Here is a 15385-nt window from a genome sequence, read left to right on the forward strand (position 1 = left end):
GCAGCAAAGAAAAAGTTATATAAAATTGGCGGTAATTGCACCTTAAGGGTCTATTTACACAGATTATCTGCCAAAGATTTGAAGCCAAAGCCAGGAACAGACTATAAACAGACATCAGGTCATAAAGGAAAGCCGGAGATTTCTCCTCTTTTAAAATCCATTCCTGGCTTTGGCTTCAAATCTGTCAAATCTTTCCGTGTAAATGGACCCTTAGGGCCGTATTACCCGGCCTGATCACTATAGTAAATGAGCGCAAATCTGCTACATCGGTGTTCATCTACTGAGCCTATTACACAGCTCAATTATACTACCAGGACACCACTGGGGATAGGTGGTTAACTACAGCTACCAGGACAACACTGGGGGAGGGAGTAAACTACAGCTACCAGGACACCACTGGGTATAGGGGGGGCTACCTACAGCTACCAGGACACCACTGGGGGAGGGAGTGAACTGCAGCTACCTGGACCCCACTGGGGGAGGAAGTGAACTACTGCTACCTGGACACCACTGGGGGAGGGAGTGAACTACAGCTACCAAGACACCAATGGGGGAGGAAGTGAACTACAGCTACCAGAACACCACTGGGGATAGGGGCTAACTACAGCTACCAGGACACCACTGGGGATAGGGGGGTAACTACAGCTACCAGGACACCACTGGAGATGGGGGATTAACTACAGCTACCAGGATACCACTGGGAGAGGGAGTGAACTACAGCTACCAGGACACTGCGGGGGGGGGGGGGGGGGGGCGCCTCAGCATGAAAAGTGCCTAGGGCAGCATGAACTCTAAATACAGGCCTGTACCATATACTATTAACTAATATAAATAACAAAATGTAAACTCTTTTTGTATTGTGCATAGCCTAATAGGACAGAACAAACAACAAAAAGGAGGAAAAAAGGTTAGGTGTACAGTACCAGCCAGATGTCAGCAAGGCCACTTAACAGGTATCCCAAGACAGCTGTGGCAATCCACAACAGCCTAGCAGTGTGTCTTCTCCAAAGAACCGGACACTGCAATCTTCAGTCTGGCAGTTGTTCCGTGTTGATGGTGGAAAAGACCATGCAGCTATCTGTAAGTATAAAGTGGGTTGGGTTTGGGTTTAAACCCAGGTAGCACATCTATGCGACATGAAATGCCACCACCTCCTTGCCTGAAAGAACCTGGACCCCCACGCCACTTCTTGCCCGTAAAAAACAACAGGTGCAGTTACATCACACAGCCCCATCTCAGCAAGTGAAGAGAACATCATGGCCAAGGGGAACAGTGCTACGGTCTACCACATGAACCTAAGCCCAGAGGGGGACGAAATGGTGGTGGAGGCGGAGTTAAGGCTCAAAATCTAAACTGCCCCACAGAAACGTGGGTAGAACATACAAACTCTTGCCAGATGTTGCCCTTGCAGAAAGGCAGGTTACCTTGTGTGATTTAGTGTGCATTCACACTTGAATAGTAGAGTAAGCTAAATAAATAAAGAGGGAGCCAAATAAGTTATTTATATGGGGGATAGTGCCACTACTGGTGCCTCAATAGATGAGACAGGCCGCAGATTTAACCAAATTGGGAAGGGGTTGAATACTTTATTGTACAGAGGTTTGATGAGGATTGGAATGTTTCTTAGTATTTTGGGCAGGTGTGTTTTTCAAGACAGTACGGTAAAGATTTACTTAAACTGACTATCCAGTAATTCGACAAATCAGGAACTCCACTGAGCACCAACACTGTGTTAACTTTAAGCACCGCAGCCACAGACTGGTTTGAATGGATGGACACTGAATTCACAGCACCCACTTGGTATAATACTCAGCCAGCATCCATTGATTTGGTATAATGCCCTCACAGTACCCATTGACTTGGTATAATGCCCAGCCAGCACACATTGACTAACGATGCATAAAACCAACAACCAGTAACTTGTGATACCGGACATTGGCTTCCCTGCTGCCGCAGAAAACCACCCACAATCTACTCACATCCACCCACCTATCCTTTTCTCTCTGTCCCTATTTCTCGGTCTTTCTCTCCCTGCTCGGTACTAACTGCCTGCTGCAACCTGCTCTCCACTACACATACAGCCGACTGGCCACCTCCAGGAAGCAAATCCCCTTATATGGGGTGATTGGACGGGGAACAAGGGATTATGTTTAATCTCTTGTTTCCACCAAAAGACAGTACTGTGAGCGAACATGTGCGGAAGCCATGTTAAGCAATTTTTTTTAACAAATTCATGTGAATTCGCTTCTCAAAATGAGGCGAATTGACAGCGCGATTTGCAGCAAATTTTGCTTCACCGGATTCGCTTTGCTCATCTCTAAACAATATAATTCAAAACTTGCACAAATTATCCAATTGTGGAGCACAAATGTTTCCTCCTTTCGCTTTGGTTATTCCACAGTTTATACATAGCACCATGTGTTGTATATAGTTTTTAGTTTGTAGTTAGTGCCACAAATGTTGTATACTTCTTGATGGCAATGTGGAGTAATATTATTGTGCTTAAGTATGTGGTGGATGACCACCTCTCACCCTTCCTGATGTTTTTCTCCTGTATGCCGGGCCATACATGCACTGCCAGCCAGAACAGGAGTCCTGGGTTTGACTTCAGAGTAGATCCTATAACTTTGTGTGGGATGGTACATTAATTCCCCTTTAGTTATAGTTGTACAATGTTGGCAATTTACAAATGCATGTGTGCCCTTCTTTTGTGTCTGAAGAAAAGTTTGCCCATCTGCAAAAAGAGGCTGAATAGTTCACACAATAAAACATTATGTGGTGGATGTATGAACCCTGTGCTAGAGGGCCAGGGGCCTTCATTTGTGAGAAATATGAAAAGAACAAAATTAGGATATGTACTTGCCACTATTAGTTCCTTCTCTCTCCTTATATTAGTCTTCCACGTTCTATTATTTTTATGCATGTTTTATAGGCCTCCATGCCCTGTCAGCCCTCTACCTCTACTGTCGCTATTGAGCCATCCTTGGCAGCTTCTACTGGAACCCCTCCTGTTGAGACCGCGGGCCTAGTAGACCTGCACCCCTCACTCCCTCTGTGGAAAAGGATCAGGGGCAGTTGTGGGGGAAACTTTAACCCTATATATCCTCCCTTTAAGAGCAACTTTGGTGGCAACTAGACATGAGCGAATTGGGTTCGAGTCAATCCGAACCCGAACGTTCGGTATATGATTAGCTGGGGCTGCTGAACTTGGATAAAGCTCTAAGGTTGTCTGGAAAACATGGATTCAGCCAATGACTATATCCATGATTTCCACATAGCTTTAGGGCTTTATTCAAGTTCAGCAACCACTGCTAATCAAATGCAGAAAGTTCGGGTTCGGATCGACTCGAGCATGCTCGAGGTTTGCTCATCTCTAGTACTGACCCTTTAAGAGTGACTTGGGTACCGTCCCTTTAAGAGTGACTTATGTAATGCCCCTTTAAGAGCAATTTGTGTACCGGTTAACCTTTAAGGGCGTCTTGGGTACCGTCCCTTTTATCAGCAACTTATGTAATGCCCCTTTAAGCGCGACTTGGGTACCGTCCCTTTAAGAGCGGCTTGGGTACCGTCCGTTTAAGAGCGGCTTGGGTACGTCCTTTTTTAAGAGTGACTTATGTAATTCCCCTTTAAGAGCAACTTGGGTACCGTCCTTTTAAGAGCGACTACTGAATGAACTCTGCTACTTATAATGGTAAAGATCATTGCTCGGTTACCATGACCTATGTTACTCATGTCAGTGAGACAAAATCGTTAGGGACCTTCCATCTTCTACATCTTCTATTGGGCAATCGTCGACATGTGACTGTGTGGATGTTATGAGGCATTGACTGACAAGACCTTAAAATTTCTATTGGCTGCTATATTTCAGCTATTTGCATATGTGCTGTGATTGGCTGTTAGCGTTTAGAGTGTGGCCATTATTTCCAATGTGCCATTATTATTTTTTATGGGAAAAGGCCTGGGTACCATCCCCTCAGCTCTGCTACTTTACTGAGTGAACTCTGCTACTTATGGAAACCGAGCAATGATCTTTACCATTATAAGTAGCAGAGTTCACTCAGTAAAGTAGCAGAGCTGAGGGGACAGTACCCAGGCCTTTTCCCATAAAAGAAATAATGGCCCATTGGAATTAATGGCCACACTCTAACCACTAACCGCTAATCAACAGCACATATGCAAATAGCTGAAATATAGCAGCCAATAGAAATTCTAAGGTCTTGTCAGTCAATGCCTCTTATCATCCACACAGTCACATGTCCACTATTGGCCAATAAAAGATGGAAGGTCCTTAACGATTTTGTCTCACTGACATGAATAAGATTGTCATGGAAACCGAGCAATGATCTTTACCATTATGACAATCTTATTCATGTCAGTGAGACAAAATCGTTAAGGACCTTCCATCTTCTATTGGCCAATAGTGGACATGTGACTGTGTGGATGATAAGAGGCATTGACTGACAAGACCTTAGAATTTCTATTGGCTGCTATATTTCAGCTATTTGCATATGGGCTGTGATTAGCTGTTAGCGGTTAGAGTGTGGCCATTATTTCCAATGGGCCATTATTTTCTATTGGAAATTAGGGGTCTTTAACCCCTTAAGGACAGAGCCTGAAATGGCCTTAATGACAGAGACAAATTTTATGAATATGACCTGTGTCACTTTAGTCATTAATAACTTCGGGATGCTTTTACCTATCCGGCTGATTCTGAGATTGTTTTCTCGTAACATATTGTACTTTACATTTCTGTTAAATTGGAGTCGATACTCATAACAAATCTTTATCAAAAAATCCCAAATAATGTGAAAAAATGCATTTTTCCAACTTTGAAACTTTTTTGCGTATACAGAAAGTGGTTATACCACATAAATTATATATTAAATAGCATTAGCAACATGTCTACTTTATGTTGGCGGCATTTATTAAACTATCTTTCATTTTTTTTAGACAATAGGGAGCTTAAAACATTAGCAGCAAATTTCCAAATTTTCAGTCAAATTTCAAAATCAGATATTTTTAGGGACCTGTTCAGGTTTAAAGTGTATTTGAGGGGCCTGTATGTTAGAAAGCCCCACAAAGCACCCCATTTCAGAAACTGCACCCCCCAAACTCTGCAAAAGCATATCCAGAAAGTGTTTTAACCCTTTAGGGGAGTCACAGAAATAAAAGCTAAGTGTGTAAGGAATTTGAAAATTTTAATTTTCTGTGCAGAGATTTTATTGTAATCCAATATTTTTCATAATTATAAACCTATTACCAGAGAAATGCACCCCAATAATTATTGTCCCGTTTCTGCAGTTTATAGAAATACCCCATATGTGACCCTATTGCGCTATTTGACGCAACCACAAGCCTCAGATATAAGGGAGCGCCTAGTGATTTTCAACGCCTCCGTTATATTTGGTCATTTTTGACTGTACCACTTCAGGTTGGCAGAGGCTCTGGGGTGCCAAAACCTAAAAAACACCCCTAAAGGGACACCATTTAGAAAACTACACCCCTCAAGGAATGTAACAAGGGGTGCGGTGAGCATCTGGACCCCATAGGTGCTTCACAGATTTTCCGAACAATATGGCATGAAAAATTTTTTTTTATTATTTTTTACACTAAAACGTTGTTCTAGCCTTCAATTTTTCATTTTCTTAAAGGGATAAGAGGCAAAAAAAGACACAAAATGTGTAGCGCAGTTTCTCCCGAGTACGGAAATACCCCACATGTGGACATAAAGTGCCAAGCGGGCGCAGGACGAGCCTCCAAAGGGAAGGAGCGCCAATTGGCTTTTGGAAGCTGAATTTCACTGAAAAGGATTTCAAGCGCCATGTCGCATTTACAGAGCCCTTGTGCTGCCAAGACACTGGAAACCCCCCACAAGTGACCCCATTCTGGAAACTACACCCCTCAAGGAATCTAACAAGGGGGGCAGTGAGCATATGGACCCCACTGGTGACGGGCACAAATGTGGAACAATGTGACGTAAAAGTAAAAAATTTCATTTTTTCACTTTCATGGCACAAATGTGCCCGTCATCAAGGGATCCATATCCTCACTGCACCCCTTGTTAGATTCCTTGAGGGGTGCAGTTTCCAGAATGGGGTCACTTGTGGGGGGTTTCCAGTGTTTTGGCAGCACGACGGCTCTGTAAATGCGACATGGCTTTCATCATCCATTCTAGCCAAATCCAACCTCCAAAATCCAAATGGCGCTCCTTCCCTTGGGAGGCTTGCCCTGCGCCCACATGGCGCTTGATGTCCACATGTGGGGTATTTACGGACTCGGGGGAAATTGCTCTACACATTTAGTTTTTTTTCCCTCTTTTAACCCCTTGTGAAAATGATAAATTCAAGGCTAAACCAACATTATAGTGTAAAAAATGTAATATTTCATTTTCACGCCACATTGTTCCACATTTGTGCCCGTCACCAGTGGGGTCCATATGCTCACTACACCCCTTGTTACATTCCCTGAGGGGTGCAGTTTCCATAATGGGGTCACTTGTGGGGGGTTTCAACTGTCTTGGCAACACAGGGGCCTTTTGAATGCAACATGGCCCCTCGAAATCCATTCCATCCAAATCCAGCCTTCAAAAACCAAATGGCGCTCCGTCCCTTCGGAGGCTTACCCTGCACCCGAATGGCGCTTTATGTACACATGTGGGGTATTTCCGTACTCAGGGGAAATTGCGCTACACATTAAATGTTTTTTTTTTATCTTTTAACCCCTTGTGAAAATGAAAAAATCATGACAAGATTAATGATTTAGAGTAAAAATTTTACAAAAATTACACTAAATGTTGGTCTAGCCTTCATTTTCTTTTTTAACCCCTTGTGGAAATGGAAAAAAATCAACACAAAACGTGTAGGGTAGTGTCCCCTGAGTACGAAAATACCCCACATGTGGACATAATGTGCCATATGGGCACAGGGCAAGTCACCAAAGGGACAGAGCGCCATTTAGAGGTTGGAATGGAGGATAGAGGCCATGTTGCAATTACAAAGCTCCTGTGCTGCCAGGACAGTAGAAACCCCCGACAAGTGACCCCATTCTGGGAACTACACCCCATAAGGAATCTAACAAGGGGTGCAGTGAGGATATGGACCCCACTGGTGACGGGCACTTACGTAGAACATGTGCCGAGAAAATAAAAAATACAATTTTTTTCATATTCACGTCCCAAATGTGGCCGTCACCAGGGGGCCATATACCCGCTGCCCCCCTTAATAGATTCCTTATCGGGTGTAGTTTCCAGAATGGGGTCACTTGTGGGGGGTTTCTACTGTCCTGGCCGCACAGAGGCTTTGTAATTGCATCATGGCATCCTCTAATGGGAATGGTGGCCATACCTACTTAGCTGGGGAAAAGGGACAATTATTAATTTATTTGGGGGTATTAGGCCAATTATTGGTTTATAAGGTTGAAAATGACAGGTGTCCATCAAATTCAACCTGTGTTGATCCAGAGGAAGGCAAAAACCCCTCGTGAGGCAGACGACAGTAGCCTCATCACAGGGGAAAATTCCTTCCCGACTCCATAATGGCGATCAGAATAATCCCTGGATCAACGTGACCCCTGAAATAGGAATAAGGGACAGAATTTAGATAATGTAGAACTCCGATGACGTGTGGTGCGCCTTGGAGCGATCCAGTATGCAGAGGCCGGGGTGATCAGGACAGGCGTCACACTGGAAAATGGCGTCCTTCCTGATCCCCCTGTTACGCCACACTCTGCACTTCTTCTGGGGTCTCCCTTTCTCCAGTGTGGGGGACGTCACCTGGAAAATGTTGTCCTGGTGCGATACGGGGTCCTTCATATCCAGAAGCGCTGGGTCCGCTCCATGGCTGCTAAATATTAGGGCGCTATTACTACTTCTGATATGTTCGGATCGTGCCGAAATCTACAGTAGCGCGGGCAGCGAGGGACCGGAAGAGGGGGCGCTGGTATAAAAGTTATCCCCGTACAGGTGATGACCTTTATCCAGCAGTGGGAAGATCAGTTCCCGGACGATCTTCCCACTTGTTCCGAGGATGGGGGGGAGGGGGCATCTGGGGCTGGATTCGGGTGTCCCTTCCTACATACACTCTAAGGGTACGTGCACACTGCGGAATCGCGACAGATAACCCTTCGTGCATTCCGCAGTTGGCACCCGCCGGCGGACTGATGCAGGCGCACGTCTCCGTCCGTGTCATAGACTCCATTCTATGCACGGGCGGATTCCGCTCTCCGTCCAACGTGTTCATTCTTTGGATGGACGATGGAATCCGCCCGTGCATAGAATGGAGTCTATGACACGGGTGGAGACACACGCCTGCATCAGTCCGCCGGCGGGTGCCAGCTGCGGAATGCACAAAGGGTTATCCTTCGCCATTCCGCAGTGAGCACGTACCCTAAATCTGTAAGTGTACCCTGAGGTACGCTCACACAGTTTGTAGAATTTCACACCATACCGTGATCTCTTATTGGGACGGTACTGGCGGAAAAGACGTGTCTGGGGGGCAGCGTACGCTACGCTACCCCCCAGACACGTCACTGGATGATGAGGATGATGAGGATGAATGGAGGAAAGAAGGATCCCCCCATTCATCCTTACTGGCTGTTTTGGTGTCGGAGGCAATAATAACGTATGCGTCCGACACCGAAAATACCCTAGGGGCCATCTTTATATGGGGATTGGTATATGGGGTATGTAGTGGTGTAGTGTCAAACTTTATTCAATGTAGTGTGGTGTAATGTAGTGTTTTTTTACGTGTTTTTTTTACAGTAAGTAAAAAAAAAAAAACCTACGCCAACAAAGGAGTTGCTGATACATGCCGCACTTATGTGCGGCACTTATCAGCAGACCGTGGCAGTAGAATATAGAAAAAAAACACCCTACGCCAAAAAGGAGGAGTTGCTGATTAGCAGCGCACTTTCGTGCGATGCTGATCAACACTCAGCGGCGATAGGGTGTGGAAAATAGAAAAAAAAACAAAAAAACTTTTTCTATATTCTGAACATCCCTGTAGCTGCTGATAAGTGTATTACACATATCAGCCGCTAGAGGGCAGCAGAGCGCAAAATACGTAAAAAGCCGACGCTGGAGCCGAAAATAGCCGAGAGAAGCCGAACGTGATGTCACGGAGGAAGCCGAAGACCCGAACGAAGACGAGGACGCCGCGAACCCGGAAGACGCCGATCAGGAGCCCGGGACAGGTGAGTAATGTACAAATACCTGCTCTGGACCCCTCGGCTACCTAGCTGAGGGGTCCAGGGCAGGTATTTACTATATTGTGGGACTCTGATCGCCGTGAACGGCCGGCCGGCCGTTCACGGCGATCGGGCCGGTGGCACGGTGACCACCATTACTTTTTACAGTAATGGCGGTCGGTGCCGTCCTCGGACAGCACCGACCGCCATTTTTTTCCCGGTCATCGGGTCACCGATGACCCGGAAAGGTTCCGATCGCCGCTATTGGCTGATCTGAATTGATCAGCCTATAGCGGCGATCGTGGTTAACACCCCCCGTGCCGTGAAGCTAAGATGGCCTGCTATTATTTATAGCAGGCCATCTTCCCCGATCGCTGTGTGTGAACACACAGCGATCGGGGAAACATCGGGCGTACCTATACGCCGTTTGCGTTAAAGCCCAGGCAACGGGGGCGTATGGGTACGCCCGATGTCGTTAAGGGGTTAAACAAAAAATTTCTTAAAAATGACAAATCTGATCGAAACTTAAAATAGATAGCACACCTGTCACCACTGAGGGCTTTGAAACGCAGTTTGAACGGAGTCTGTGCACAAAGCGGTATGGGCTGTATTAATCGCAGAAGAATAGCTGGAAGAAGAAGAAGAAGAGACGGAAGAAGAATTTGGATTACAATATAGTGCTTTTTCAAGCACTATAAATATTAGGTGGGTTGCTGGTATAAGATGAACCCTCCATCTGCCATACGGAATTCTGTTTTATTCTTTCTGTACTGTGTTTTGGTTTACTGGAAACAATGTTTCAATTGTTCGTGGGGGTGGGGACTCTAAGATGTTATAGCAAAAATTTTAATAAATATCTGATTAAAAAGAAAAAATCCTTCTTGTCCTCCCAAGGGGAAAGATTGTATGTACTGACCTATCTTCACAGCCCTGATTTTAGAAGTTCATTTGTTATTGAACTTCTGGTTCCTGTGCCTGAAAACCGGAGAAGAGTAGGGTTTTACTCCACCCTGTTTTTAGTCGAGAAACCTAATGGATCTTATAGAACCAACATCAATATTAAGCCTTTGAACAGAGTTCTCACTTACGAAAGGTTCAGAATGGAATCCATCTCAGCTATGCAAATTTCTGGACATTTGCCTTGACTCATGCACACATAGGTTTTTCTTACTAGAGATGATTGACCAACCCCTCTCTACTATTAGGTCAGCCATGTCCCTGTTAGATTATTATAGTGCTTGAAAAGCACTATATTGTAATCCGTATTCTTCTTCTTCCAGCTATTTTTCTGCGCGTAATACAGCCTGAACCGCTTTGCGCACACACTCTGTTCAAACTGCGTTTCGAAGCCCTCGGCGGTGTGTGTGGTGTGCTATCTATTTTTCGCTTCGATCGGATTTGTCGTTTTTAAGAAATTTACGTTTAAAGACCCCAAATTTCCCATAGAAAATAATGGCCCATTGCAAATAATGGCCACACTCTAACCGCTATCAGCCAATCACAGCACATATGCAAATAGCTGAAATATAGCAGCCAATAGGAATTCTAAGGTCTTGTCAGGCATGTATCACAACATCCACAGTCACATGTCCCCTATTGTCCAATAGAAGATGTAATATATGAAAGGTCCTTAACGATTTTGTCTCAATGACATGAGTAAGATTGTCATGGTAACCGAGAAATGATCTTTACCATTATAAGTACCCAGATCGCTCTTAAAGGGACCCAAGTCGCTCTTAAAGGGACGGGAGCCATGACACTCTTAAAGGGACCCAAGTCGCTCTTAAAGGGGCGGGACCCAAGTCTCTCAAAGGGAAGGGACCCAAGTCGCTCTTAAAGGGACAGGACCCAAGTTGCTCTTAAAGGAACCCAAGTCACTCCAAAAGGTATGGGACCCATGTCGCTCTTAAAGAGACCCATGTCGCTAGAGCTACCTGGGTCCCTTTAAGAGCGACCTGGGTCCCATTATGAGCGACCTGGGTCATTTTAAGAGCGAAATATGTCCCTTCAAGAGTGAAATATGTGCCTTTAAGAGTGACCTGGGTCCCTTTAAGAGCGACCTGGGTCCCTTTAAGAGCTAAATGGGTCCTTTTATGAGCGACCTGGGTCCCTTTAAGAGCGAAATGGGTCCCTTTAAGAGCGACCTGGATCCCTTTAAGAGCGAAATGGGTCCCTTTAAGAGCGACCTGGATCCCTTTAAGAGCAAAATATGTCCCTTTAAGAGCAAAATAGGTCCCTTTAAGAGCAAAATAGGTCCCTTTAAGAGCAAAATAGGTCCCTTTAAGAGCAAAATAGGTCCCTTTAAGAGCAAAATAGGTCCCTTTAAGAGAAACCTGGGTCCCTTTAAGAGAAACCTGGGTCCCTTTAAGAGTGACCTGGGTCCCTTTAAGAGCGAAATTGGTCCCTTTAAGAGCGACCTAGGTCCCTTTAAGAGGGATCTGGGTCCCTTTAAAAGTGAAATATGTTCCTTTTAAGAGCAAAATGGGTCCATTTAAGAGCCACCTGGGTCCTTTAAGAGCAATCTGGATCCCTTTAAAAGCGAAATGGGTCCCTTTAAGAGTGAAATGGTCCCTTTAAGAGCGAAATGGGTCCTTTTAAGAGCCACCTGGGTCCCTTTAAGAGCGAAATATGTCCCTTTAAGAGCAAAATGGGTCCCTTTAAGAGCGAAATGTCCCTTTAAGAGCAAAATGGGTCCCTTTAAGAGCAAAATGGGTCCCTTTAAGAGTGATCTGGGTCCCTTTAAGAGCAAAATAGGTCCCTTTAAGAGGGAAATTGGTCCCTTTAAGAGTGAAATTGGTCCCTTTAAGAGTGACCTGGGTCCCTTTAAGAGCGACCTGGGTCTCTTTAAGAGCTAAATATGTCCCTTTAAGAGCAAAATGGGTACTTTTAAGAGCGACCTGGGTCCCTTTAAGAACGAAATGGGTCCCTTTAAGCGTGAAATTGGTCCCTTTAAGAGCGACCTGGGTCCCTTTAGGAGTGACCTGGGTCCATTTAAGAGCTATCTGGGTCCCTTTAAAAGCGATCTGGGTCCCTTTAAAAGCGACCTGGGTCCCTTTAAAAGCGACCTGGGTCCCTTTAAAAGCGACCTGGGTCCCTTTAAAAGCGACCTGGGTCCCTTTAAAAGCGAAATGGGTCCCTTTAAGTGTGAAATTGGTCCCTTAAAGAGTGAAATTGGTATCTTTAAGAGCATAAAAATGAGTCCCTTTAAGAGCGACCTGGGTCCCTTTAAGAGCGAAATGGGTCCCTTTTAAGAGCAACCTGGGTCCCTTTAAGAGCAACCTTGGCCCCTTTAAGAGCATAAAAAATGAGTCCCTTTAAGAGCGACCTGGGTCCCTTTAAGAGCGAAATATGTCCCTTTAAGAGCAAAATGGGTCCTTTTAAGAGCGACCTGGGTCCCTTTAAGAGCGAAATGGGTCCCTTTTAAGAGCAACCTGGGTCCCTTTAAGAGCAACCTTGGCCCCTTTAAGAGCATAAAAAATGAGTCCCTTTAAGAGCGACCTGGGTCCCTTTAAGAGCGAAATGGGTCCCTTTAAGCGTGAAATTGGTCCCTTTAAGAGCAAAATGGGTCCCTTTAAGAGCGAAATGGGTCCCTTTAAGAGTGAAATTGGTCCCTTTAAGAGTGAAATTGGTCCCTTTAAGAGCGACCTGGGTCCCTTTAACCTCTTAAGGACATAGGACGTATGCGTACGTCATATGTCCTCACTTGCACTTCAAAGCGGGGCCGCGCGGCGGCCCCGCTTTGAAGTGCCGCGATCCCGGGTGCCGCGAGTAGCCCGGGACCGCTGCTATTAGCGGGCACGGTCTGATCGCCGTGCCCGCTAATTAGCTAATCAAAGGCAGCTGTCAAAGTTGACAGCTGCCTCCGATTACCGGAGGCAACGTTTCCCTGGGGTCTAGTGGGGGAGATCGCTCCTCCGGGACCTTGTCCCGGACGTTACTGATGCCGGCCGGGGACGCGTCCAAGATGGCGCCGTCCTCGGCTCGGCACTCGTTCGTTTTCGGCTGCAGCAGCCGAAAGCAAACGAGTGCCGATCTCATGGATCTCTGCAGCATATCTATGCTGCAGAGATCTCAATGAGAGATCCAAGTGTATATACTAGAAGTCCCCTAGGGGGGCTTCTAGTATATGTGTAAAAAAAAAAAAAAAAAAAAAAAAGTGTTGTTAATAGTAAAAAGCCCCCTCCCCTAATAAAAGTCTGAATCACCCCCCTTTTCCCAGGTTTTAAATAAAAGTAAACAAATAAATAAATAAACATGTTTGCTATCGCCGCGTGCGTAATCGCCCAAACTATTAATTAATCACATTCCTGATCTCGTACGGTAAACGGCGTCAGCGCAAAAAAATCCCAAAGTGCAAAATTGCGCATTTTTGGTCGCATCAAATCCAGAAAAAATTTAATATAAAGCGATCAAAAAGTCGTATATGCGCAATCAAGGTACCGATAGAAAGATCACATCATGGCGCAAAAAATGACACCTCGCACAGCCCCATAGACCAAAGTATAAAAGTGCTATAAGCCTGGGAATGGAGCGATTTTAAGGAACGTATATTGGTTAACAACGGTTTGAATTTTTTACAGGCCATCAGATACAATATAAGTTATACATGTTATATATCGTTTTAATCGTAACGACTTGAGGAACATGCATAACAAGTCAGTTTTACCCCAGGGCGAATGGCGTAAAAACACATTCCCCCCAAATAAAAGAAATGCGTTTTTTTTTTCAATTTCACCACACTTTGAATTTTTTTCTGGTTTCGCAGTGTACTTTATGCAAAAATTCAGCCTGTAATTGCAAAGTACAATTAGTGACGCAAAAAATAAGGGGTCATGTGGGTTTCTAGGTGGAAAAATGCAAGTGCTATGACCTTTTAAACACAAGGAGGAAAAACCGAAAACGTAAAAACGAAAATGGGCCATGTCCTTAAAGGGTTAAAAGCGACCTGGGTCCCTTTAAGAGTGAAATATGTCCCTTTAAGAGTGAAATATGTCCCTTTAAGAGCGAAATGGGTCCCTTTAAGAGCAAAATCGGTCCCTTTAAGAGCGACCTGGGTCCCTTTAAGAGCGACCTGGGTCCCTTTAAGAGCGACCTGGGTCCCTTTAAGAGCGACCTGGGTCCCTTTAAGAGCGACCTGGGTCCCTTTAAGAGTGAAATATGTCCCTTTAAGAGTGAAATATGTCCCTTTAAGAGCAAAATGGGTCCTTTTAAGAGCGACCTGGGTCCCTTTAAGAGCGAAATGGGTCCCTTTAACCTCTTAAGGACCCATGACGTACCGGCACGTCATGGATCACTGTCACTTAAGGACCCATGACGTACCGGTACGCGGGTCCTTTAAGAGGGCGCCGCGGACAGGCCGCATGCGATCGGGAGAGATGGCCTGCAGAAATACACTGCAGGCCATCTCTCCCTGTCGGCATGGGGGGTTGTTAACCCCCCCCATCCCGACGATCGCCGCTATTGGCTTATCAGTTCAGATCAGCCAATAGCGGCGATCGGAACCTTTCCGGGTCATCGGTGACCCGATGACCCGGAAAAAATGGCGGTCGGTGCTGTCCGAGGACGGCACCGACCGCCATTACTGTAAAAAGTAATGGTGGCCAGGTGCCACCGGCCCGATCGCCGTGAACGGCCGGCCACGGCGATCAAAGTCCCCAAAAGTTATAAATACCTGCTCCGGACCCCTCAGCTAGGTAGCTGAGGGGTCCAGAGCAGGTATTCGTACATTACTGACCTGTCCCGGGGTCCTGATCGGCGTCTTCCGGGTTCGCGGCGTCCTCGTGGTCTCGTTCGAGTCTTCGGCTTCTTCTGTGACGTCACGTTCGGCTATTTTCGGCTCCAGCGTCGGGTTTTCGGGATTTTCCGCTCTGCTGCCCTCTAGCGGCTGATATGTGTAATACACTTATCAGCAGCTACAGGGATGTTCAGTATGTAATAAAGTTTTTTTTTTGTTTTTTTTTTCAAATTTTTTTTTCTATTTTCCGCACCCTATCGCCGCTGAGTGTTGATCAGCATCGCACGAAAGTGCGCTGCTAATCAGCAACTCCTCCTTTTTGGCATAGGGTGTTTTTTTTCTCTATCCTACTGCCACGGTCTGCTGATAAGTGCCGCACATAAGTGCGGCATTTATCAGCAACACCATTTTTGGCGTAGTTTTTTTTTTTTTATACTTACTGTAAAAAAAACACGTAAAAAACACTAC

This window comes from Dendropsophus ebraccatus, chromosome 12 (genome assembly GCF_027789765.1).
Source record: "Dendropsophus ebraccatus isolate aDenEbr1 chromosome 12, aDenEbr1.pat, whole genome shotgun sequence".
NCBI classification, from domain to species: Eukaryota; Metazoa; Chordata; class Amphibia; order Anura; family Hylidae; genus Dendropsophus; species Dendropsophus ebraccatus.